Raw genomic sequence first — 27,223 nt, 5'->3', positions numbered from 1 at the left:
AAACGTCCGGGCCCTGCTCCCAGACGAAACCTCCTAGCCCTGAATGGTGATTCTTTCCTGAAACCTCAACCATTGCCCTATTCACAGCCCTACTAACCCTGGGGATGCAGGCTCCTTTAGGCATCCAAAAACTCCGACATGCGACTTAGCATCTCCTGGGGCCACTGACCGCTTCGACCATCAAACTGAAAACGTCCGGGCCCTCCTCCCAGACGAAACCTCCTAGCCCTGAATGGTGATTCTTTCCTGAAACCTCAACCATGGCCCCAGTCACAGCCCTACTAACCCTAGGCATGCAGGCTCCTTTAGGCATCCAAAAGCTCCGACATGCGACTTAGCATCTCTGGGGCCACTGACCGGCTTCGACCATCAAAACTGAAAACGTCCGGCCCTGCTCCCAGACGAAACCTCCTAGCCCTGAATGGTGTTTCTCTCCTGAAACCTCAACCATTGCCCTATTCACAGCCCTACTAACCCTGGGGATGCAGGCTCCTTTAGGCATCCAAAAACTCCGACATGCGACTTAGCATCTCTGGGGCCACTGACTGGCTTCGACCATCAAAACTGAAAACGTCCGGGCCCTGCTCCCAGACGAATCCTCCTAGCCCCGAAAACTCTTTCTCTCCTGAAACCTCAACCATGGCCCTAGTCACAGCCCTACTAACCCTGGGGATGCAGGCTCCTTTAGGCATCCAAAAGCTCCGACATGCGACTTAGCATCTCTGGGCCACTGACCGGCTTCGACCATTCAAAACTGAAAACGTCCGGGACCCTGCTCCCACACAACACTTCACAGCCCCGAAAACTCTTTCTCTCCTGAAACCTCAACCATTGCCCTATTCACAGCCCTACTAACCCTGGGGATGCAGGCTCCTTTAGGCATCCAAAAACTCCGACATGCGACTTCGCATCCCTGGGGCCACTGACCGGCTTCGACCATCAAAACTGAAAACGTCCGGGCCCTGCTCCCAGACGAAACCTCCTAGCCCTGAATGGTGATTCTTTCCTGAAACCTCAACCATGGCCCCAGTCACAGCCCTACTAACCCTGGGCATGCAGGCTCCTTTAGGCATCCAAAAACTCCGACATGCGACTTAGCATCTCTGGGCCCTCTGACCGGCTTCGACCATCAAAACTGAAAACGTCCGGGCCCTGCTCCCAGACGAAACCTCCTAGCCCTGAATGGTGATTCTTTCCTGAAACCTCAACCATGCCCCAGTCACAGCCCTACTAACCCTGGGGATGCAGGCTCCTTTAGGCATCCAAAAACTCCGACATGCGACTTAGCATCTCTGGGGCCACTGACCGGCTTCGACCATCAAAACTGAAAACGTCCAGGCCCTGCTCCCACACAACACTTCACAGCCCCGAAAACTCTTTCTCTCCTGAAACCTCAACCATTGCCCTATTCACAGCCCTACTAACCCTGGGGATGCAGGCTCCTTTAGGCATCCAAAAACTCCGACATGCGACTTAGCATCCCTGGGGCCACTGACCGGCTTCGACCATCAAAACTGAAAACGTCCGGGCCCTGCTCCCAGACGAAACCTCCTAGCCCTGAATGGTGATTCTTTCCTGAAACCTCAACCATGGCCCCAGTCACAGCCCTACTAACCCTGGGGATGCAGGCTCCTTTAGGCATCCAAAAACTCCGACATGCGACTTAGCATCTCTGGGGCCACCTGACCTGGCTTCGACCATTCAAAACTGAAAACGTCCGGGACCCTGCTCCCACACAACACTTCACAGCCCCGAAAACTCTTTCTCTCCTGAAACCTCAACCATTGCCCTATTCACAGCCCTACTAACCCTGGGGATGCAGGCTCCTTTAGGCATCCAAAAACTCCGACATGCGACTTAGCATCCCTGGGGCCACTGACCGGCTTCGACCATCAAAACTGAAAACGTCCGGGCCCTGCTCCCAGACGAAACCTCCTAGCCCTGAATGGTGATTCTTTCCTGAAACCTCAACCATGGCCCCAGTCACAGCCCTACTAACCCTGGGGATGCAGGCTCCTTTAGGCATCCAAAAGCTCCGACATGCGACTTAGCATCTCTCGGGCCACCGACAGGTTCTAACCGTCAAAACTGAAAACGTCCGTCACCTACTCCCAGACAACACTTCACAGCCCCGAAACTCTTTCTCTCCTGAAACCTCAACCATGGCCCTATTCACAGCCCTACTAACCCTGGGCATGCAGGCTCCTTTAGGCATCCAAAAACTCCGACATGCGACTTAGCATCCCTGGGGCCACTGACCAGCTTTCGACCTTCAAAACTGAAAACGTCCGGGCCCTGCTCCCAGACTAAACCTCCTAGCCCTGAATGGTGTTTCTTTCCTGAAACCTCAACCATTGCCCTATTCACAGCCCTACTAACCCTGGGCATGCAGGCTCCTTTAGGCATCCAAAAACTCCGACATGCGACTTAGCATTCCTGAGGCCACCAACCAGCTTCGAACATCAGAACTGAAAACGTCCGGCGCCCGCACCCAGACGAAACCTCCTAGCCCTGAATGGTGATTCTTTCCTGAAACCTCAACCATGGCCCCATTCTCAGCCCTACTAACCCTGGGGATGCAGGCTCCTTTAGGCATCCAAAAGCTCCGACATGCGACTTAGCATCTCTGGGGCCACTGACCGGCTTCGACCATTCAAAACTGAAAACGTCCGGGACCTGCTCCCACACAACACTTCACAGCCCCGAAAACTCTTTCTCTCCTGAAACCTCAACCATTGCCCTATTCACAGCCCTACTAACCCTGGGGATGCAGGCTCCTTTAGGCATCCAAAAACTCCGACATGCGACTTAGCATCTCTGGGGCCACTGACCGGCTTCGACCATCAAAACTGAAAACGTCCGGGCCCTGCTCCCAGACGAAACCTCCTAGCCCTGAATGGTGTTTCTTTCCTGAAACCTCAACCATGGCCCCAGTCACAGCCCTACTAACCCTGGGGATGCAGGCTCCTTTAGGCATCCAAAAACTCCGACATGCGACTTAGCATCTCTGGGGCCACTGACCGGCTTCGACCATCAAAACTGAAAACGTCCGGGCCCTGCTCCCAGACGAACCTCCTAGCCCTGAATGGTGATTCTTTCCTGAAACCTCAACCATGGCCCCAGTCACAGCCCTACTAACCCTGGGGATGCAGGCTCCTTTAGGCATCCAAAAACTCCGACATGCGACTTAGCATCTCTGGGGCCACTGACCGGCTTCGACCTTAAAAAACTGAAAACGTCCGGGCCCTGCTCCCAGACGAAACCTCCTAGCCCTGAATGGTGTTTCTTTCCTGAAACCTCAACCATGGCCCCAGTCACAGCCCTACTAACCCTGGGGATGCAGGCTCCTTTAGGCATCCAAAAGCTCCGACATGCGACTTAACCTCTCTCGGGCCACCGACTGGATTCAAACATTCAAAACTGAAAACGTCCGGACCCTGCTCCCACACAACACTTCACAGCCCCGAAAACTCTTTCTCTCCTGAAACCTCAACCATTGCCCTATTCACAGCCCTACTAACCCTGGGAGTGCAGGCTCCTTTAGGCATCCAAAAACTCCGACATGCGACTTAGCATCTCTGGGGCCACTGACCGGCTTCGACCATTCAAAACTGAAAACGTCCGGGCCCTGCTCCCAGACGAAACCTCCTAGCCCTGAATGGTGATTCTTTCCTGAAACCTCAACCATGGCCCCAGTCACAGCCCTACTAACCCTGGGGATGCAGGCTCCTTTAGGCATCCAAAAACTCCGACATGCGACTTAGCATCTCTGGGGCCACTGACCGGCTTCGACCTTCAAAACTGAAAACGTCCGGGCCCTGCTCCCACACAACACCTCCTAGCCCCGAAAATCGTTTCTCTCCTGAAACCTCAACCATGCCCTATTCACAGCCCTACTAACCCTGGGGATGCAGGCTCCTTTAGGCATCCAAAAGCTCCAACATGCGACTTAACATCTCTCGGGCCACCGACTGGATTCTAACCATTCAAAACTGAAAACGTCCGGACCTGCTCCCAGACAACACTTCACAGCCCCGAAAACTCTTTCTCTCCTGAAACCTCAACCATTGCCCTATTCACAGCCCTACTAACCCTGGGGATGCAGGCTCCTTTAGGCATCCAAAAACTCCGACATGCGACTTAGCATCCCTGGGGCCACTGACCGGCTTCGACCATCAAACTGAAAACGTCCGGGCCCTGCTCCCAGACAACACTTCACTAGCCCCTGAAAACTCTTTCTCTCCTGAAACCTCAACCATTGCCCTATTCACAGCCCTACTAACCCTGGGGATGCAGGCTCCTTTAGGCATCCAAAAACTCCGACATGCGACTTAGCATCTCTGGGGCCACTGACCGGCTTCGACCATCAAAACTGAAAACGTCCGGGCCCTGCTCCCAGACGAAACCTCCTAGCCCTGAATGGTGATTCTTTCCTGAAACCTCAACCATGGCCCCAGTCACAGCCCTACTAACCCTGGGGATGCAGGCTCCTTTAGGCATCCAAAAACTCCGACATGCGACTTAGCATCTCTGGGGCCACTGACCGGCTTCGACCATCAAAACTGAAAACGTCCGGGCCCTGCTCCCACACAACACTTCACAGCCCCGAAAACTCTTTCTCTCCTGAAACCTCAACCATTGCCCTATTCACAGCCCTACTAACCCTGGGCATGCAGGCTCCTTTAGGCATCCAAAAACTCCGACATGCGACTTAGCATCTCTGGGGCCACTGACCGGCTTCGACCATCAAAACTGAAAACGTCCGGGCCCTGCTCCCAGACGAAACCTCCTAGCCCTGAATGGTGATTCTTTCCTGAAACCTCAACCATGGCCCCAGTCACAGCCCTACTAACCCTGGGGATGCAGGCTCCTTTAGGCATCCAAAAGCTCCGACATGCGACTTAACATCTCTCGGGCCACCGACAGGTTCTAATCATCAAAACTGAAAACGTCCGGGACCCTGCTCCCACACAACACTTCACAGCCCCGAAAACTCTTTCTCTCCTGAAACCTCAACCATTGCCCTATTCACAGCCCTACTAACCCTGGGGATGCAGGCTCCTTTAGGCATCCAAAAACTCCGACATGCGACTTAGCATCCCTGGGGCCACTGACCGGCTTCGACCATCAAACTGAAAACGTCCGGGCCCTGCTCCCAGACGAAACCTCCTAGCCCTGAATGGTGATTCTTTCCTGAAACCTCAACCATGGCCCCAGTCACAGCCCTACTAACCCTGGGGATGCAGGCTCCTTTAGGCATCCAAAAACTCCGACATGCGACTTAGCATCTCTGGGGCCACTGACCGGCTTCGACCATCAAAACTGAAAACGTCCGGGCCCTGCTCCCACACGAATCCTCCTAGCCCCGAAAACTCTTTCTCTCCTGAAACCTCAACCATCGCCCTATTCACAGCCCTACTAACCCTGGGGATGCAGGCTCCTTTAGGCATCCAAAAACTCCGACATGCGACTTAGCATCTCTGGGGCCACTGACCGGCTTCGACCATCAAAACTGAAAACGTCCGGGCCCTGCTCCCAGACGAATCCTCCTAGCCCTGAAAACTCTTTCTCTCCTGAAACCTCAACCATTGCCCTATTCACAGCCCTACTAACCCTGGGATGCAGGCTCCTTTAGGCATCCAAAAACTCCGACATGCGACTTAGCATCCCTGGGGCCACTGACCGGCTTCGACCATCAAAACTGAAAACGTCCGGGCCCTGCTCCCAGACGAAACCTCCTAGCCCTGAATGGTGATTCTTTCCTGAAACCTCAACCATGGCCCCAGTCACAGCCCTACTAACCCTGGGGATGCAGGCTCCTTTAGGCATCCAAAAACTCCGACATGCGACTTAGCATCTCTGGGGCCACTGACTGGCTTCGACCTTCAAAACTGAAAACGTCCGGGCCCTGCTCCCAGACAACACTTCACAGCCCCGAAAACTCTTTCTCTCCTGAAACCTCAACCATTGCCCTATTCACAGCCCTACTAACCCTGGGGATGCAGGCTCCTTTAGGCATCCAAAAACTCCGACATGCGACTTAGCATCTCTGGGGCCACTGACCGGCTTCGACCATCAAAACTGAAAACGTCCGGACCCTGCTCCCACACAACACTTCACAGCCCCGAAAACTCTTTCTCTCCTGAAACCTCAACCATTGCCCTATTCACAGCCCTACTAACCCTGGGGATGCAGGCTCCTTTAGGCATCCAAAAACTCCGACATGCGACTTAGCATCCCTGGGGCCACTGACCGGCTTCGACCATCAAAACTGAAAACGTCCGGGCCCTGCTCCCAGACGAAACCTCCTAGCCCTGAATGGTGATTCTTTCCTGAAACCTCAACCATGGCCCCAGTCACAGCCCTACTAACCCTGGGGATGCAGGCTCCTTTAGGCATCCAAAAACTCCGACATGCGACTTAGCATCTCTGGGGCCACTGACCGGCTTCGACCATCAAAACTGAAAACGTCCGGGCCCTGCTCCCAGACAAAACCTCCTAGCCCTGAAAACTCTTTCTCTCCTGAAACCTCAACCATGGCCCTATTCACAGCCCTACTAACCCTGGGGATGCAGGCTCCTTTAGGCATCCAAAAACTCCGACATGCGACTTAGCATCTCTGGGGCCACTGACCGGCTTCGACCATCAAAACTGAAAACGTCCGGGCCCTGCTCCCAGACGAACCTCCTAGCCCTGAATGGTGATTCTTTCCTGAAACCTCAACCATGGCCCCAGTCACAGCCCTACTAACCCTGGGGATGCAGGCTCCTTTAGGCATCCAAAACTCCGACATGCGACTTAGCATCTCTGGGGCCACTGACCGGCTTCGACCATCAAAACTGAAAACGTCCGGGCCCTGCTCCCACACAACACTTCACAGCCCCGAAAACTCTTTCTCTCCTGAAACCTCAACCATTGCCCTATTCACAGCCCTACTAACCCTGGGGATGCAGGCTCCTTTAGGCATCCAAAAACTCCGACATGCGACTTCGCATCCCTGGGGCCACTGACCGGCTTCGACCATCAAAACTGAAAACGTCCGGGCCCTGCTCCCAGACGAAACCTCCTAGCCCTGAATGGTGATTCTTTCCTGAAACCTCAACCATGGCCCCAGTCACAGCCCTACTAACCCTGGGGATGCAGGCTCCTTTAGGCATCCAAAAGCTCCAACATGCGACTTAACCTCTCTCGGGCCACCGACTGGATTCGAACTTTAAAATGGAAAACGTCCGGGACCCTGCTCCCACACAACACTTCACAGCCCCGAAAACTCTTTCTCTCCTGAAACCTCAACCATTGCCCTATTCACAGCCCTACTAACCCTGGGGATGCAGGCTCCTTTAGGCATCCAAAAACTCCGACATGCGACTTAGCATCCCTGGGGCCACTGACCGGCTTCGACCATCAAAACTGAAAACGTCCGGGCCCTGCTCCCAGACGAACACTCACTAGCCCCGAAACTCTTTCTCTTCCTGAAACCTCAACCATTGCCCTAGTCACAGCCCTACTAACCCTGGGGATGCAGGCTCCTTTAGGCATCCAAAAACTCCGACATGCGACTTAGCATCTCTGGGGCCACTGACCGGCTTCGACCTTCAAAACTGAAAACGTCCGGGCCCTGCTCCCAGACGAAACCTCCTAGCCCTGAATGGTGATTCTTTCCTGAAACCTCAACCATGGCCCCAGTCACAGCCCTACTAACCCTGGGGATGCAGGCTCCTTTAGGCATCCAAAACTCCGACATGCGACTTAGCATCTCTGGGGCCACTGACCGGCTTCGACCATCAAAACTGAAAACGTCCGGGACCTGCTCCCACAACAACACTTCACAGCCCCGAAAACTCTTTCTCTCCTGAAACCTCAACCATTGCCCTATTCACAGCCCTACTAACCCTGGGGATGCAGGCTCCTTTAGGCATCCAAAAACTCCGACATGCGACTTCGCATCCCTGGGGCCACTGACCGGCTTCGACCATCAAAACTGAAAACGTCCGGGCCCTGCTCCCAGACGAAACCTCCTAGCCCTGAATGGTGATTCTTTCCTGAAACCTCAACCATGGCCCCAGTCACAGCCCTACTAACCCTGGGGATGCAGGCTCCTTTAGGCATCCAAAAACTCCGACATGCGACTTAGCATCTCTGGGGCCACTGACCGGCTTCGACCTTCAAAACTGAAAACGTCCGGGCCCTGCTCCCACACAACACTTCACAGCCCCGAAAACTCTTTCTCTCCTGAAACCTCAACCATTGCCCTATTCACAGCCCTACTAACCCTGGGGATGCAGGCTCCTTTAGGCATCCAAAAACTCCGACATGCGACTTAGCATCTCTGGGGCCACTGACCGGCTTCGACCTTAAAAAACTGAAAACGTCCGGGCCCTGCTCCCAGACGAAACCTCCTAGCCCCGAAAACTCTTTCTCTCCTGAAACCTCAACCATTGCCCTATTCACAGCCCTACTAACCCTGGGGATGCAGGCTCCTTTAGGCATCCAAAAACTCCGACATGCGACTTAGCATCTCTGGGGCCACTGACCGGCTTCGACCATCAAAACTGAAAACGTCCGGGCCCTGCTCCCAGACGAAACCTCCTAGCCCTGAATGGTGATTCTTTCCTGAAACCTCAACCATGGCCCCAGTCACAGCCCTACTAACCCTGGGATGCAGGCTCCTTTAGGCATCCAAAAGCTCCGACATGCGACTTAACATCTCTCAGGGCCACCGACTGGATTCAAACTTTAAAATGGAAAACGTCCGGACCCTGCTCCCAGACAACACTTCACAGCCCCGAAAACTCTTTCTCTCCTGAAACCTCAACCATTGCCCTATTCACAGCCCTACTAACCCTGGGGATGCAGGCTCCTTTAGGCATCCAAAAACTCCGACATGCGACTTAGCATCTCTGGGCCACTGACCGGCTTCGACCATCAAAACTGAAAACGTCCGGGCCCTGCTCCCACACAACACTTCACAGCCCCGAAAACTCTTTCTCTCCTGAAACCTCAACCATTGCCCTATTCACAGCCCTACTAACCCTGGGGATGCAGGCTCCTTTAGGCATCCAAAAACTCCGACATGCGACTTAGCATCCCTGGGGCCACTGACCGGCTTCGACCATCAAAACTGAAAACGTCCGGGCCCTGCTCCCAGACGAAACCTCCTAGCCCTGAATGGTGATTCTTTCCTGAAACCTCAACCATGGCCCCAGTCACAGCCCTACTAACCCTGGGGATGCAGGCTCCTTTAGGCATCCAAAAACTCCGACATGCGACTTAGCATCTCTGGGGCCACTGACCGGCTTCGACCATCAAAACTGAAAACGTCCGGGACCTGCTCCCAGACGAAACCTCCTAGCCCTGAATGGTGATTCTTCCTGAAACCTCAACCATGGCCCTAGTCACAGCCCTACTAACCCTGGGGATGCAGGCTCCTTTAGGCATCCAAAAGCTCCAACATGCGACTTAACATCTCTCGGGCCACCGACTGGATTCGAACATTCAAAACTGAAAACGTCCGGACCCTGCTCCCAGACAACACTTCACAGCCCCGAAAACTCTTTCTCTCCTGAAACCTCAACCATTGCCCTATTCACAGCCCTACTAACCCTGGGGATGCAGGCTCCTTTAGGCATCCAAAAACTCCGACATGCGACTTAGCATCTCTGGGGCCACTGACCGGCTTCGACCATCGAAACTGAAAACGTCCGGGCCCTGCTCCCAGACGAAACCTCCTAGCCCTGAATGGTGATTCTTTCCTGAAACCTCAACCATGGCCCCAGTCACAGCCCTACTAACCCTGGGATGCAGGCTCCTTTAGGCATCCAAAAGCTCCGACATGCGACTTAGCATCTCTCGGGCCACTCACTGGCTTCGACCATTCAAAACTGAAAACGTCCGGGACCTGCTCCCACACAACACTTCACAGCCCCGAAAACTCTTTCTCTCCTGAAACCTCAACCATTGCCCTATTCACAGCCCTACTAACCCTGGGCGTGCAGGCTCCTTTAGGCATCCAAAACTCCGACATGCGACTTAGCATCCCTGGGGCCACTGACCGGCTTCGACCATCAAAACTGAAAACGTCCGGGCCCTGCTCCCAGACAACACTTCACAGCCCCGAAAACTCTTTCTCTCCTGAAACCTCAACCATTGCCCTATTCACAGCCCTACTAACCCTGGGGATGCAGGCTCCTTTAGGCATCCAAAAACTCCGACATGCGACTTCGCATCCCTGGGGCCACTGACCGGCTTCGACCTTCAAAACTGAAAACGTCCGGGCCCTGCTCCCAGACGAAACCTCCTAGCCCTGAATGGTGATTCTTTCCTGAAACCTCAACCATGGCCCCAGTCACAGCCCTACTAACCCTGGGGATGCAGGCTCCTTTAGGCATCCAAAAACTCCGACATGCGACTTAGCATCTCTGGGGCCACTGACCGGCTTCGACCATCAAAACTGAAAACGTCCGGGCCCTGCTCCCAGACAACACTTCACAGCCCCGAAAACTCTTTCTCTCCTGAAACCTCAACCATTGCCCTATTCACAGCCCTACTAACCCTGGGGATGCAGGCTCCTTTAGGCATCCAAAAACTCCGACATGCGACTTAGCATCTCTGGGGCCACTGACCGGCTTCGACCATCAAAACTGAAAACGTCCGGGCCCTGCTCCCACACAACACTTCACAGCCCCGAAAACTCTTTCTCTCCTGAAACCTCAACCATTGCCCTATTCACAGCCCTACTAACCCTGGGGATGCAGGCTCCTTTAGGCATCCAAAAACTCCGACATGCGACTTCGCATCCCTGGGGCCACTGACCGGCTTCGACCTTCAAAACTGAAAACGTCCGGGCCCTGCTCCCAGACGAAACCTCCTAGCCCTGAATGGTGATTCTTTCCTGAAACCTCAACCATGGCCCCAGTCACAGCCCTACTAACCCTGGGGATGCAGGCTCCTTTAGGCATCCAAAAACTCCGACATGCGACTTAGCATCTCTGGGGCCACTGACCGGCTTCGACCTTAAAAAACTGAAAACGTCCGGGCCCTGCTCCCACACAACACTTCACAGCCCCGAAAACTCTTTCTCTCCTGAAACCTCAACCATTGCCCTATTCACAGCCCTACTAACCCTGGGGATGCAGGCTCCTTTAGGCATCCAAAAACTCCGACATGCGACTTAGCATCCTCTGGGGCCACTGACCGGCTTCGACCATCAAAACTGAAAACGTCCGGGACCTGCTCCCAGACAACACTTCACAGCCCCGAAAACTCTTTCTCTCCTGAAACCTCAACCATTGCCCTATTCACAGCCCTACTAACCCTGGGGATGCAGGCTCCTTTAGGCATCCAAAAACTCCGACATGCGACTTCGCATCCCTGGGGCCACTGACCGGCTTCGACCATCAAAACTGAAAACGTCCGGGCCCTGCTCCCAGACGAAACCTCCTAGCCCTGAATGGTGATTCTTTCCTGAAACCTCAACCATGGCCCCAGTCACAGCCCTACTAACCCTGGGATGCAGGCTCCTTTAGGCATCCAAAAGCTCCGACATGCGACTTAACATCTCTCAGGGCCACCGACTGGATTCAAACATCTAAACTGAAAACGTCCGGGCCCTGCTCCCAGACGAAACCTCCTAGCCCTGAATGGTGATTCTTTCCTGAAACCTCAACCATGGCCCCAGTCACAGCCCTACTAACCCTGGGGATGCAGGCTCCTTTAGGCATCCAAAAACTCCGACATGCGACTTAGCATCTCTGGGGCCACTGACCGGCTTCGATTGTCAAAACTGAAAACGTCCGGGCCCTGCTCCCAGACAACACTTCACAGCCCCGAAAACTCTTTCTCTCCTGAAACCTCAACCATTGCCCTATTCACAGCCCTACTAACCCTGGGGATGCAGGCTCCTTTAGGCATCCAAAAACTCCGACATGCGACTTAGCATCTCTGGGGCCACTGACCGGCTTCGACCATTCAAACAGAAAACGTCCGGGCCCTGCTCCCAGACGAAACCTCCTAGCCCTGAATGGTGATTCTTTCCTGAAACCTCAACCATGGCCCCAGTCACAGCCCTACTAACCCTGGGGATGCAGGCTCCTTTAGGCATCCAAAAACTCCGACATGCGACTATCGCATCCCTGGGGCCACTGACTGGCTTCGACCATCAAAACTGAAAACGTCCGGGACCTGCTCCCAGACAACACTTCACAGCCCCGAAAACTCTTTCTCTCCTGAAACCTCAACCATGGCCCTATTCACAGCCCTACTAACCCTGGGGATGCAGGCTCCTTTAGGCATCCAAAAGCTCCGACATGCGACATCGCATCCCTGGGGCCACTGACCGGCTTCGATTGTCAAAACTGAAAACGTCCGGGCCCTGCTCCCAAACAACACTTCACAGCCCCGAAAACTCTTTCTCTCCTGAAACCTCAACCATGGCCCTATTCACAGCCCTACTAACCCTGGGGATGCAGGCTCCTTTAGGCATCCAAAAACTCCAACATGCGACTTAGCATCTCTGGGGCCACTGACCAACTTCGACCATCAAAACTGAAAACGTCCGGGCCCTGCTCCCAGACGAATCCTCCTAGCCCTGAAATGGTGATTCTTTCCTGAAACCTCAACCATGACTCCAGTCACAGCCCTACTAACCCTGGGGATGCAGGCTCCTTTAGGCATCCAAAAACTCCGACATGCGACTTAGCATCTCTGGGGCCACTGACCGGCTTCGACCATCAAACTGAAAACGTCCGGGCCCTGCTCCCAGACGAAACCTCCTAGCCCTGAATGGTGATTCTTTCCTGAAACCTCAACCATGGCCCCAGTCACAGCCCTACTAACCCTGGGGATGCAGGCTCCTTTAGGCATCCAAAAACTCCGACATGCGACTTAGCATCTCTGGGCCACTGACCGGCTTCGACCATCAAAACTGAAAACGTCCGGGACCCTGCTCCCAGACAACACTTCACAGCCCCGAAAACTCTTTCTCTCCTGAAACCTCAACCATTGCCCTATTCACAGCCCTACTAACCCTGGGGATGCAGGCTCCTTTAGGCATCCAAAAACTCCGACATGCGACTTAGCATCCCTGGGGCCACTGACCGGCTTCGACCATCAAAACTGAAAACGTCCGGGCCCTGCTCCCACACAACACTTCACAGCCCCGAAAACTCTTTCTCTCCTGAAACCTCAACCATTGCCCTATTCACAGCCCTACTAACCCTGGGGATGCAGGCTCCTTTAGGCATCCAAAAACTCCGACATGCGACTTAGCATCCCTGGGGCCACTGACCGGCTTCGACCATTCAAAACTGAAAACGTCCGGGCCCTGCTCCCAGACGAAACCTCCTAGCCCTGAATGGTGATTCTTTCCTGAAACCTCAACCATGGCCCCAGTCACAGCCCTACTAACCCTGGGGATGCAGGCTCCTTTAGGCATCCAAAAACTCCGACATGCGACTTAGCATCTCTGGGGCCACTGACCGGCTTCGACCATCAAAACTGAAAACGTCCGGGACCTGCTCCCAAACAACACTTCACAGCCCCGAAACTTCTTTCTCTCCTGAAACCTCAACCATTGCCCTAGTCACAGCCCTACTAACCCTGGGGATGCAGGCTCCTTTAGGCATCCAAAAGCTCCAACATGCGACTTAACCTCTCTCGGGCCACCGACAGGTTCTAACCATCAAAACTGAAAACGTCCGGGACCTGCTCCCACACAACACTTCACAGCCCCGAAAACTCTTTCTCTCCTGAAACCTCAACCATTGCCCTATTCACAGCCCTACTAACCCTGGGGATGCAGGCTCCTTTAGGCATCCAAAAACTCCGACATGCGACTTCGCATCCCTGGGGCCACTGACCGGCTTCGACCATCAAAACTGAAAACGTCCGGGCCCTGCTCCCAGACGAAACCTCCTAGCCCTGAATGGTGATTCTTTCCTGAAACCTCAACCATGGCCCCAGTCACAGCCCTACTAACCCTGGGGATGCAGGCTCCTTTAGGCATCCAAAAACTCCGACATGCGACTTAGCATCTCTGGGGCTACCGACTGGATTCAAACTTTAAAATGGAAAACGTCCGGGCCCTGCTCCCAGACGAAACCTCCTAGCCCTGAATGGTGATTCTTTCCTGAAACCTCAACCATGACTCCAGTCACAGCCCTACTAACCCTGGGCATGCAGGCTCCTTTAGGCATCCAAAAACTCCAACATGCGACTTAGCATCTCTGGGGCCACTGACCGGCTTCGACCATCAAAACTGAAAACGTCCGGGCCCTGCTCCCACACAACACTTCACAGCCCCGAAACTCTTTCTCTCCTGAAACCTCAACCATAGCCCTATTCACAGCCCTACTAACCCTGGGGATGCAGGCTCCTTTAGGCATCCAAAAGCTCCGACATGCGACTTAACCTCTCTCGGGGCCACTCGACCGGCTTCGACCATCAAAAATGGAAAACGTCCGGACCCTGCTCCCACACAACACTTCACAGCCCCGAAAACTCTTTCTCTCCTGAAACCTCAACCATTGCCCTATTCACAGCCGTACTAACCCTGGGAGTGCAGGCTCCTTTAGGCATCCAAAAACTCCGACATGCGAATTAACCTCTCTCGGGCCACCGACTGGCTTCGACCTTCAAAACTGAAAACGTCCGGGCCCTGCTCCCACACAACACTTCACAGCCCCGAAAACTCTTTCTCTCCTGAAACCTCAACCATTGCCCTATTCACAGCCCTACTAACCCTGGGGATGCAGGCTCCTTTAGGCATCCAAAAACTCCGACATGCGACTTAGCATCCCTGGGGCCACTGACCGGCTTCGACCATCAAAACTGAAAACGTCCGGGCCCTGCTCCCAGACGAAACCTCCTAGCCCTGAATGGTGATTCTTTCCTGAAACCTCAACCATGGCCCCAGTCACAGCCCTACTAACCCTGGGGATGCAGGCTCCTTTAGGCATCCAAAAACTCCGACATGCGACTTAGCATCCCTGGGGCCACTGACCGGCTTCGACCTTCAAAACTGAAAACGTCCGGGCCCTGCTCCCAGACGAAACCTCACTAGCCCTGAAATGGTGATTCTCTTCCTGAAACCTCAACCATTGCCCTATTCACAGCCCTACTAACCCTGGGATGCAGGCTCCTTTAGGCATCCAAAAACTCCGACATGCGACTTAGCATCTCTGGGGCCACTGACCGGCTTCGACCATCAAAACTGAAAACGTCCGGGACCTGCTCCCACACAACACTTCACAGCCCCGAAAACTCTTTCTCTCCTGAAACCTCAACCATTGCCCTATTCACAGCCCTACTAACCCTGGGGATGCAGGCTCCTTTAGGCATCCAAAAACTCCGACATGCGACTTAGCATCTCTGGGGGCCACTGACCGGCTTCGACCATCAAAACTGAAAACGTCCGGGCCCTGCTCCCAGACGAAACCTCCTAGCCCTGAATGGTGATTCTTTCCTGAAACCTCAACCATGGCCCCAGTCACAGCCCTACTAACCCTGGGGATGCAGGCTCCTTTAGGCATCCAAAAACTCCGACATGCGACTTAGCATCTCTGGGGCCACTGACCGGCTTCGACCATTAAAACTGAAAACGTCCGGGCCCTGCTCCCAGACAACACTTCACTAGCCCCGAAAACTCTTTCTCTTCCTGAAACCTCAACCATTGCCCTATTCACAGCCCTACTAACCCTGGGGATGCAGGCTCCTTTAGGCATCCAAAAACTCCGACATGCGACTTAGCATCTCTGGGGCCACTGACCGGCTTCGACCATCAAAACTGAAAACGTCCGGGCCCTGCTCCCAGACAACACTTCACAGCCCCGAAAACTCTTTCTCTCCTGAAACCTCAACCATTGCCCTATTCACAGCCCTACTAACCCTGGGGATGCAGGCTCCTTTAGGCATCCAAAAACTCCGACATGCGACTTAGCATCTCTGGGGCCACTGACCGGCTTCGACCATCAAAACTGAAAACGTCCGGGCCCTGCTCCCAGACGAAACCTCCTAGCCCTGAATGGTGATTCTTTCCTGAAACCTCAACCATGGCCCCAGTCACAGCCCTACTAACCCTGGGGATGCAGGCTCCTTTAGGCATCCAAAAACTCCGACATGCGACTTAGCATCTCTGGGGCCACTGACCGGCTTCGACCTTCAAAACTGAAAACGTCCGGGACCTGCTCCCACACAACACTTCACAGCCCCGAAAACTCTTTCTCTCCTGAAACCTCAACCATTGCCCTATTCACAGCCCTACTAACCCTGGGGCATGCAGGCTCCTTTAGGCATCCAAAAACTCCGACATGCGACTTAGCATCTCTGGGGCCACTGACCGGCTTCGACCATCAAAACTGAAAACGTCCGGGCCCTGCTCCCAGACGAAACCTCCTAGCCCTGAATGGTGATTCTTTCCTGAAACCTCAACCATGGCCCCCAGTCACAGCCCTACTAACCCTGGGGATGCAGGCTCCTTTAGGCATCCAAAAACTCCGACATGTGACTTAGCATCTCTGGGGCCACTGACCGGCTTCGACCATCAAAACTGAAAACGTCCGGGCCCTGCTCCCAGACGAAACCTCCTAGCCCTGAATGGTGATTTCTCTCCTGAAACCTCAACCATTGCCCTAGTCACAGCCCTACTAACCCTGGGGATGCAGGCTCCTTTAGGCATCCAAAAACTCCGACATGCGACTTAGCATCTCTGGGGCCACTGACCGGCTTCGACCATCAAAACTGAAAACGTCCGGGCCCTGCTCCCAGACGAAACCTCCTAGCCCTGAATGGTGATTCTTTCCTGAAACCTCAACCATGGCCCCAGTCACAGCCCTACTAACCCTGGGGATGCAGGCTCCTTTAGGCATCCAAAAACTCCGACATGCGACTTAGCATCTCTGGGGCCACTGACCGGCTTCGACCATCAAAACTGAAAACGTCCGGGACCTGCTCCCACACAACACTTCACAGCCCCGAAAACTCTTTCTCTCCTGAAACCTCAACCATTGCCCTATTCACAGCCCTACTAACCCTGGGGATGCAGGCTCCTTTAGGCATCCAAAAACTCCGACATGCGACTTAGCATCCCTGGGGCCACTGACCGGCTTCGACCTTCAAAACTGAAAACGTCCGGGCCCTGCTCCCAGACGAAACCTCCTAGCCCTGAATGGTGATTCTTTCCTGAAACCTCAACCATGGACCCAGTCACAGCCCTACTAACCCTGGGATGCAGGCTCCTTTAGGCATCCAAAAACTCCGACATGCGACTTAGCATCTCTGGGGCCACTGACCGGCTTCGACCATCAAAACTGAAAACGTCCGGGCCCTGCTCCCAGACGAAACCTCCTAGCCCTGAATGGTGATTCTTTCCTGAAACCTCAACCATGGCCCCAGTCACAGCCCTACTAACCCTGGGGATGCAGGCTCCTTTAGGCATCCAAAAGCTCCGACATGCGACTTAACCTCTCTCAGGGCCACCGACTGGATTCAAACTTTAAAATGAAAACGTCCGGACCCTGCTCCCAGACAACACTTCACAGCCCCGAAAACTCTTTCTCTCCTGAAACCTCAACCATTGCCCTATTCACAGCCCTACTAACCCTGGGGATGCAGGCTCCTTTAGGCATCCAAAAACTCCGACATGCGACTTCGCATCCCTGGGGCCACTGACCGGCTTCGACCATTCAAAACTGAAAACGTCCGGGCCCTGCTCCCAGACGAAACCTCCTAGCCCTGAATGGTGATTCTTTCCTGAAACCTCAACCATGCCTCCAGTCACAGCCCTACTAACCCTGGGGATGCAGGCTCCTTTAGGCATCCAAAAACTCCGACATGCGACTTAGCATCTCTGGGCCTGTGACCGGCTTCGACCATTCAAAACTGAAAACGTCCGGGCCCTGCTCCCACACAACACTTCACAGCCCCGAAAACTCTTTCTCTCCTGAAACCTCAACCATTGCCCTATTCACAGCCCTACTAACCCTGGGGATGCAGGCTCCTTTAGGCATCCAAAAACTCCGACATGCGACTTAGCATCCCTGGGGCCACTGACCGGCTTCGACCATCAAAACTGAAAACGTCCGGGCCCTGCTCCCAGACGAAACCTCACAGCCCCGAAAACTCTTTCTCTCCTGAAACCTCAACCATTGCCCTATTCACAGCCCTACTAACCCTGGGATGCAGGCTCCTTTAGGCATCCAAAAACTCCGACATGCGACTTAGCATCCCTGGGGCCACTGACCGGCTTCGACCTTCAAAACTGAAAACGTCCGGGCCCTGCTCCCAGACAACACTTCACAGCCCCGAAAACTCTTTCTCTCCTGAAACCTCAACCATTGCCCTATTCACAGCCCTACTAACCCTGGGAGTGCAGGCTCCTTTAGGCATCCAAAAACTCCGACATGCGACTTAGCATCCCTGGGGCCACTGACCGGCTTCGACCATTGAAACTGAAAACGTCCGGGCCCTGCTCCCAGACGAAACCTCCTAGCCCTGAATGGTGTTTCTTTCCTGAAACCTCAACCATGGACCCCAGTCACAGCCCTACTAACCCTGGGCATGCAGGCTCCTTTAGGCATCCAAAAGCTCCAACATGCGACTTAACATCTCTGGGGCCACTGACCGGCTTCGAACCTTCAAAACTGAAAACGTCCGGGCCCTGCTCCCAGACGAAACCTCCTAGCCCTGAATGGTGATTCTTTCCTGAAACCTCAACCATGGCCCCAGTCACAGCCCTACTAACCCTGGGGATGCAGGCTCCTTTAGGCATCCAAAAACTCCGACATGCGACTTAGCATCTCTGGGGCCACTGACCGGCTTCGACCATCAAAACTGAAAACGTCCGGCACCTGCTCCCACACAACACTTCACAGCCCCGAAAACTCTTTCTCTCCTGAAACCTCAACCATTGCCCTATTCACAGCCCTACTAACCCTGGGGATGCAGGCTCCTTTAGGCATCCAAAAACTCCGACATGCGACTTAGCATCTCTGGGGCCACTGACCGGCTTCGACCATCAAAACTGAAAACGTCCGGGCCCTGCTCCCAGACGAAACCTCCTAGCCCTGAATGGTGATTCTTTCCTGAAACCTCAACCATGGCCCCAGTCACAGCCCTACTAACCCTGGGGATGCAGGCTCCTTTAGGCATCCAAAAACTCCGACATGCGACTTAGCATCCCTGGGGCCACTGACCGGCTTCGACCTTCAAAACTGAAAACGTCCGGGCCCTGCTCCCAGACGAAACCTCCTAGCCCTGAATGGTGATTCTTTCCTGAAACCTCAACCATGGCCCCAGTCACAGCCCTACTAACCCTGGGATGCAGGCTCCTTTAGGCATCCAAAAACTCCGACATGCGACTTAGCATCTCTGGGGCCACTGACCGGCTTCGACCATCAAACTGAAAACGTCCGGGCCCTGCTCCCAGACGAAACCTCCTAGCCCTGAATGGTGATTCTTTCCTGAAACCTCAACCATGGCCCCAGTCACAGCCCTACTAACCCTGGGGATGCAGGCTCCTTTAGGCATCCAAAAACTCCGACATGCGACTTAGCATCTCTGGGGCCACCTGACCGGCTTCGACCATTCAAAACTGAAAACGTCCGGGCCCTGCTCCCACACAACACTTCACAGCCCCGAAAACTCTTTCTCTCCTGAAACCTCAACCATTGCCCTATTCACAGCCCTACTAACCCTGGGCATGCAGGCTCCTTTAGGCATCCAAAAACTCCGACATGCGACTTAGCATCCCTGGGGCCACTGACCGGCTTCGACCATTCAAAACTGAAAACGTCCGGGCCCTGCTCCCAGACGAAACCTCCTAGCCCTGAATGGTGATTCTTTCCTGAAACCTCAACCATGGCCCCAGTCACAGCCCTACTAACCCTGGGGATGCAGGCTCCTTTAGGCATCCAAAAACTCCGACATGCGACTTAGCATCTCTGGGGCCACTGACCGGCTTCGACCTTCAAAACTGAAAACGTCCGGGCCCTGCTCCCACACAACACTTCACAGCCCCGAAAACTCTTTCTCTCCTGAAACCTCAACCATTGCCCTATTCACAGCCCTACTAACCCTGGGCATGCAGGCTCCTTTAGGCATCCAAAACTCCGACATGCGACTTAGCATCTCTGGGGCCACTGACCGGCTTCGACCTTCAAAACTGAAAACGTCCGGGACTTGCTCCCACACAACACTTCACAGCCCCGAAAACTCTTTCTCTCCTGAAACCTCAACCATGGCCCTATTCACAGCCCTACTAACCCTGGGCATGCAGGCTCCTTTAGGCATCCAAAAACTCCGACATGCGACTTAGCATCCCTGGGGCCACTGACCGGCTTCGACCATCAAAACTGAAAACGTCCGGGCCCTGCTCCCAGACGAAACCTCCTAGCCCTGAATGGTGATTCTTTCCTGAAACCTCAACCATGACTCCAGTCACAGCCCTACTAACCCTGGGGATGCAGGCTCCTTTAGGCATCCAAAAACTCCGACATGCGACTTAGCATCTCTGGGGCCACTGACCGGCTTCGACCATTCAAAACTGAAAACGTCCGGGCCCTGCTCCCACACAACACTTCACAGCCCCGAAAACTCTTTCTCTCCTGAAACCTCAACCATGGCCCTAGTCACAGCCCTACTAACCCTGGGGATGCAGGCTCCTTTAGGCATCCAAAAACTCCGACATGCGACTTAGCATCTCTGGGGCCACTGACCGGCTTCGACCATCAAAACTGAAAACGTCCGGGCCCTGCTCCCAGACGAACACTTCACTAGCCCTGAAACTGCTTTCTTTCCTGAAACCTCAACCATGTCCCTATTCACAGCCCTACTAACCCTGGGGATGCAGGCTCCTTTAGGCATCCAAAAACTCCGACATGCGACTTAGCATCTCTGGGGCCACTGACCGGCTTCGACCATCAAAACTGAAAACGTCCGGGCCCTGCTCCCAGACGAACACTTCACTAGCCCCTGAAAACTCTTTCTCTTCCTGAAACCTCAACCATTGCGCTATTCACAGCCCTACTAACCCTGGGGATGCAGGCTCCTTTAGGCATCCAAAAACTCCGACATGCGACTTAGCATCTCTCGGGCCACTGACCGGCTTCGACCATCAAAACTGAAAACGTCCGGGCCCTGCTCCCAGACAACAATTCCCAGACACGAAAACTTTCTCTCGTGAAACCTCAACCATGGCCCTATTCACAGCCCTACTAACCCAGGAGAGGCAGGCTCCTTTAGGCATCCAAATCTCCTACATGCGACTTAGCATCCCTGGGGCCAGTGACCGGCTTCGACCGTCAAAACTGAAAACGTCCGGGCCCTGCTCCCAGACAACACTTCACAGCCCCGAAAACTCTTTCTCTCCTGAACCCTCAACCATGGCCCTATTCACAGCCCTACTAACCCCTGGGGCATGCAGGCTCCTTTAGGCATCCAAAAACTCCAACATGTGACTTAGCATCTCTGGGGCCACTGACCAGCTTCGACCATCAAAACTGAAAACGTCCGGGCCCTGCTCCCAGACGAATCCTCCTAGCCCTGAATGGGGATTCTTTCTTGAAACCTCAACCATGAACACAGTCACAGCCCTACTAACCCAGGGCATGCAGGCTCCTTTAGGCATCCAAAAACTCCGACATGCGACTTAGCATCCCTGGGGCCACTGACCGGCTTCGACCATCAAAACTGAAAACGTCCGGGCCCTGCTCCCAGACGAAACCTCCTAGCCCTGAATGATGTTTTTTCTCCTGAAACCTCAACCATCGCCCTATTCACAGCCCTACTAACCCTGGGGATGCAGGCTCCTTTAGGCATCCAAAAACTCCGACATGCGACTTAGCATCTCTGGGGCCACTGACCGGCTTCGACCATCAAAACTGAAAACGTCCGGGACCTGCTCCCACACAACACTTCACAGCCCCGAAAACTCTTTCTCTCCTGAAACCTCAACCATTGCCCTATTCACAGCCCTACTAACCCTGGGGATGCAGGCTCCTTTAGGCATCCAAAAACTCCGACATGCGACTTCGCATCCCTGGGGCCACTGACCGGCTTCGACCATCAAAACTGAAAACGTCCGGGCCCTGCTCCCAGACGAAACCTCCTAGCCCTGAATGGTGATTCTTTCCTGAAACCTCAACCATGGCCCCAGTCACAGCCCTACTAACCCTGGGGATGCAGGCTCCTTTAGGCATCCAAAAACTCCGACATGCGACTTAGCATCCCTGGGGCCACTGACCGGCTTCGACCATTAAAACTGAAAACGTCCGGGCCCTGCTCCCAGACGAAACACTTCATTAGCCCCGAAAACTCTTTCTCTCCTGAAACCTCAACCATGCCCTATTCACAGCCCTACTAACCCTGGGGATGCAGGCTCCTTTAGGCATCCAAAAACTCCGACATGCGACTTAGCATCTCTGGGGCCACTGACCGGCTTCGACCATCAAAACTGAAAACGTCCAGACCCTGCTCCCAGACAACACTTCACAGCCCCGAAAACTCTTTCTCTCCTGAAACCTCAACCATTGCCCTATTCACAGCCCTACTAACCCTGGGATGCAGGCTCCTTTAGGCATCCAAAAACTCCGACATGCGACTTAGCATCTCTGGGGCCACTGACCGGCTTCGACCATCAAAACTGAAAACGTCCGGGCCCTGCTCCCAGACGAAACCTCCTAGCCCTGAATGGTGATTCTTTCCTGAAACCTCAACCATGGCCCCAGTCACAGCCCTACTAGCCCTGGGGATGCAGGCTCCTTTAGGCATCCAAAAACTCCGACATGCGACTTAGCATCCCTGGGCCACCTGACCGGCTTCGAACCTTCAAAACTGAAAACGTCCGGGCCCTGCTCCCACACAACACTTCACAGCCCCGAAAACTCTTTCTCTCCTGAAACCTCAACCATTGCCCTATTCACAGCCCTACTAACCCTGGGCATGCAGGCTCCTTTAGGCATCCAAAAGCTCCGACATGCGACTTAGCATCCCTGGGGCCACTGACCGGCTTCGACCATCAAAACTGAAAACGTCCGGGCCCTGCTCCCAGACGAACACTTCACAGCCCCGAAAACTCTTTCTCTCCTGAAACCTCAACCATGGCCCTATTCACAGCCCTACTAACCCTGGGGATGCAGGCTCCTTTAGGCATCCAAAAACTCCGACATGCGACTTAGCATCTCTGGGGCCACTGACCGGCTTCGACCATCAAAACTGAAAACGTCCGGGACCTGCTCCCACACAACACTTCACAGCCCCGAAAACTCTTTCTCTCCTGAAACCTCAACCATTGCCCTATTCACAGCCCTACTAACCCTGGGGATGCAGGCTCCTTTAGGCATCCAAAAACTCCGACATGCGACTTAGCATCTCCTGGGGCCACTGACCGGCTTCGACCATCAAAACTGAAAACGTCCGGGCCCTGCTCCCAGACGAAACCTCCTAGCCCTGAATGGTGATTCTTTCCTGAAACCTCAACCATGGCCCCAGTCACAGCCCTACTAACCCTGGGGATGCAGGCTCCTTTAGGCATCCAAAACTCCGACATGCGACTTAGCATCTCTGGGGCCACTGACCGGCTTCGACCATCAAAACTGAAAACGTCCGGGACCCTGCTCCCAGACAACACTTCACAGCCCCGAAAACTCTTTCTCTCCTGAAACCTCAACCATTGCCCTATTCACAGCCCTACTAACCCTGGGGATGCAGGCTCCTTTAGGCATCCAAAAACTCCGACATGCGACTTAGCATCCCTGGGGCCACTGACCGGCTTCGACCATCAAAACTGAAAACGTCCGGGCCCTGCTCCCACACAACACTTCACAGCCCCTGAAAACTCTTTCTCTCCTGAAACCTCAACCATTGCCCTAGTCACAGCCCTACTAACCCTGGGGATGCAGGCTCCTTTAGGCATCCAAAAACTCCGACATGCGACTTAGCATCTCTGGGGCCACTGACCGGCTTCGACCATCAAAACTGAAAACGTCCGGGCCCTGCTCCCAGACAACACTTCACAGCCCCGAAAACTCTTTCTCTCCTGAAACCTCAACCATTGCCCTATTCACAGCCCTACTAACCCTGGGGATGCAGGCTCCTTTAGGCATCCAAAAACTCCGACATGCGACTTAGCATCTCTGGGGCCACTGACCGGCTTCGACCATCAAAACTGAAAACGTCCGGGCCCTGCTCCCAGACGAAACCTCCTAGCCCTGAATGGTGATTCTTTCCTGAAACCTCAACCATGGCCCCAGTCACAGCCCTACTAACCCTGGGGATGCAGGCTCCTTTAGGCATCCAAAAACTCCGACATGCGACTTAGCATCTCTCGGGCCACCGACAGGTTCTAACCATCAAAACTGAAAACGTCCGGGCCCTGCTCCCAGACAACACTTCACAGCCCCGAAAACTCTTTCTCTCCTGAAACCTCAACCATTGCCCCAGTCACAGCCCTACTAACCCTGGGGATGCAGGCTCCTTTAGGCATCCAAAAACTCCGACATGCGACTTAGCATCTCTGGGGCCACTGACCGGCTTCGACCATCAAAACTGAAAACGTCCGGGCCCTGCTCCCAGACGAAACCTCACTAGCCCTGAATGGTGATTCTTTCCTGAAACCTCAACCATGGCCCTATTCACAGCCCTACTAACCCTGGGGATGCAGGCTCCTTTAGGCATCCAAAAACTCCGACATGCGACTTAGCATCCCTGGGGCCACTGACCGGCTTCGACCATCAAAACTGAAAACGTCCGGGCCCTGCTCCCAGACGAAACCTCCTAGCCCTGAATGGTGATTCTTTCCTGAAACCTCAACCATGGCCCCAGTCACAGCCCTACTAACCCTGGGGATGCAGGCTCCTTTAGGCATCCAAAAGCTCCGAACATGCGACTTAGCATCTCTCGGGCCACCGACAGGTTCTAACCTTCAAAACTGAAAACGTCCGGGACCCTGCTCCCAGACAACACTTCACAGCCCCGAAAACTCTTTCTCTCCTGAAACCTCAACCATTGCCCTATTCACAGCCCTACTAACCCTGGGGATGCAGGCTCCTTTAGGCATCCAAAAACTCCGACATGCGACTTAGCATCTCCTGGGGCCAGTGACCGGCTTCGACCATCAAACTGAAAACGTCCGGGCCCTGCTCCCACACAACACTTCACAGCCCCGAAAACTCTTTCTCTCCTGAAACCTCAACCATTGCCCTATTCACAGCCCTACTAACCCTGGGGATGCAGGCTCCTTTAGGCATCCAAAAACTCCGACATGCGACTTCGCATCCCTGGGGCCACTGACCGGCTTCGACCATCAAAACTGAAAACGTCCGGGCCCTGCTCCCAGACGAAACCTCCTAGCCCTGAATGGTGATTCTTTCCTGAAACCTCAACCATGGCCCCAGTCACAGCCCTACTAACCCTGGGGATGCAGGCTCCTTTAGGCATCCAAAAACTCCGACATGCGACTTAGCATCTCTGGGGCCACTGACCGGCTTCGACCATCAAAACTGAAAACGTCCGGGCCCTGCTCCCACACAACACTTCACAGCCCCGAAAACTCTTTCTCTCCTGAAACCTCAACCATTGCCCTATTCACAGCCCTACTAACCCTGGGGATGCAGGCTCCTTTAGGCATCCAAAAACTCCGACATGCGACTTAGCATCTCTGGGGCCACTGACCGGCTTCGACCATCAAAACTGAAAACGTCCGGGACCTGCTCCCACACAACACTTCACAGCCCCGAAAACTCTTTCTCTCCTGAAACCTCAACCATTGCCCTATTCACAGCCCTACTAACCCTGGGGATGCAGGCTCCTTTAGGCATCCAAAAACTCCGACATGCGACTTAGCATCTCTGGGGCCACTGACCGGCTTCGATTGTCAAAACTGAAAACGTCCGGGCCCTGCTCCCAGACGAAACCTCCTAGCCCTGAATGGTGATTCTTTCCTGAAACCTCAACCATGGACCCAGTCACAGCCCTACTAACCCTGGGGATGCAGGCTCCTTTAGGCATCCAAAAGCTCCGACATGCGACTTAGCATCTCTCGGGCCACCTGACTGGATTCGAACATTCAAAACTGAAAACGTCCGGACCCTGCTCCCAGACAACACTTCACAGCCCCGAAAACTCTTTCTCTCCTGAAACCTCAACCATGGCCCTATTCACAGCCCTACTAACCCTGGGGATGCAGGCTCCTTTAGGCATCCAAAACTCCGACATGCGACTTAGCATCCCTGGGGCCACTGACCGGCTTCGACCTTCAAAACTGAAAACGTCCGGGCCCTGCTCCCAGACAACACTTCACAGCCCCGAAAACTCTTTCTCTCCTGAAACCTCAACCATGGCCCTATTCACAGCCCTACTAACCCTGGGGATGCAGGCTCCTTTAGGCATCCAAAAACTCCAACATGCGACTTAGCATCTCTCGGGCCACTGACCAGGCTTCGACCATCAAAACTGAAAACGTCCGGGCCCTGCTCCCAGACGAAACCTCCTAGCCCTGAATGGTGATTCTTTCCTGAAACCTCAACCATGACTCCAGTCACAGCCCTACTAACCCTAGGCATGCAGGCTCCTTTAGGCATCCAAAAGCTCCAACATGCGACTTAACATCTCTCGGGCCACTGACCAGGCTTCGAACATTCAAAAGGAAAACGTCCGGGACCTGCTCCCAGACAAACACTTCACTAGCCCCTGAAACTGCTTTCTTCCTGAAACCTCAACCATGGCCCTAGTCACAGCCCTACTAACCCTGGGGATGCAGGCTCCTTTAGGCATCCAAAAACTCCGACATGCGACTTAGCATCCCTGGGGCCACTGACCGGCTTCGACCATCAAAACTGAAAATGTCTGGACCCTGCTCCCAGACAACACTTCACAGCCCCAAACTGATTCTCTCCTGAAACCTCAACCATTGCCCTATTCACAGCCCTACTAACCCTGGGGATGCAGGCTCCTTTAGGCATCCAAAAACTCCGACATGCGACTTAGCATCCTCTGGGGCCACTGGACCGGCTTCGACCTTCAAAACTGAAAACGTCCGGGACCTGCTCCCACACAACACTTCACAGCCCCGAAAACTCTTTCTCTCCTGAAACCTCAACCATTGCCCTATTCACAGCCCTACTAACCCTGGGAGTGCAGGCTCCTTTAGGCATCCAAAAACTCCGACATGCGACTTAGCATCTCTGGGGCCACTGACCGGCTTCGATTGTCAAAACTGAAAACGTCCGGGCCC

Source organism: Balearica regulorum, chromosome 3 (genome assembly GCF_011004875.1).
Source record: "Balearica regulorum gibbericeps isolate bBalReg1 chromosome 3, bBalReg1.pri, whole genome shotgun sequence".
Classification (NCBI taxonomy): Eukaryota; Metazoa; Chordata; class Aves; order Gruiformes; family Gruidae; genus Balearica; species Balearica regulorum.
This window is presented reverse-complemented; position numbering follows the sequence as displayed.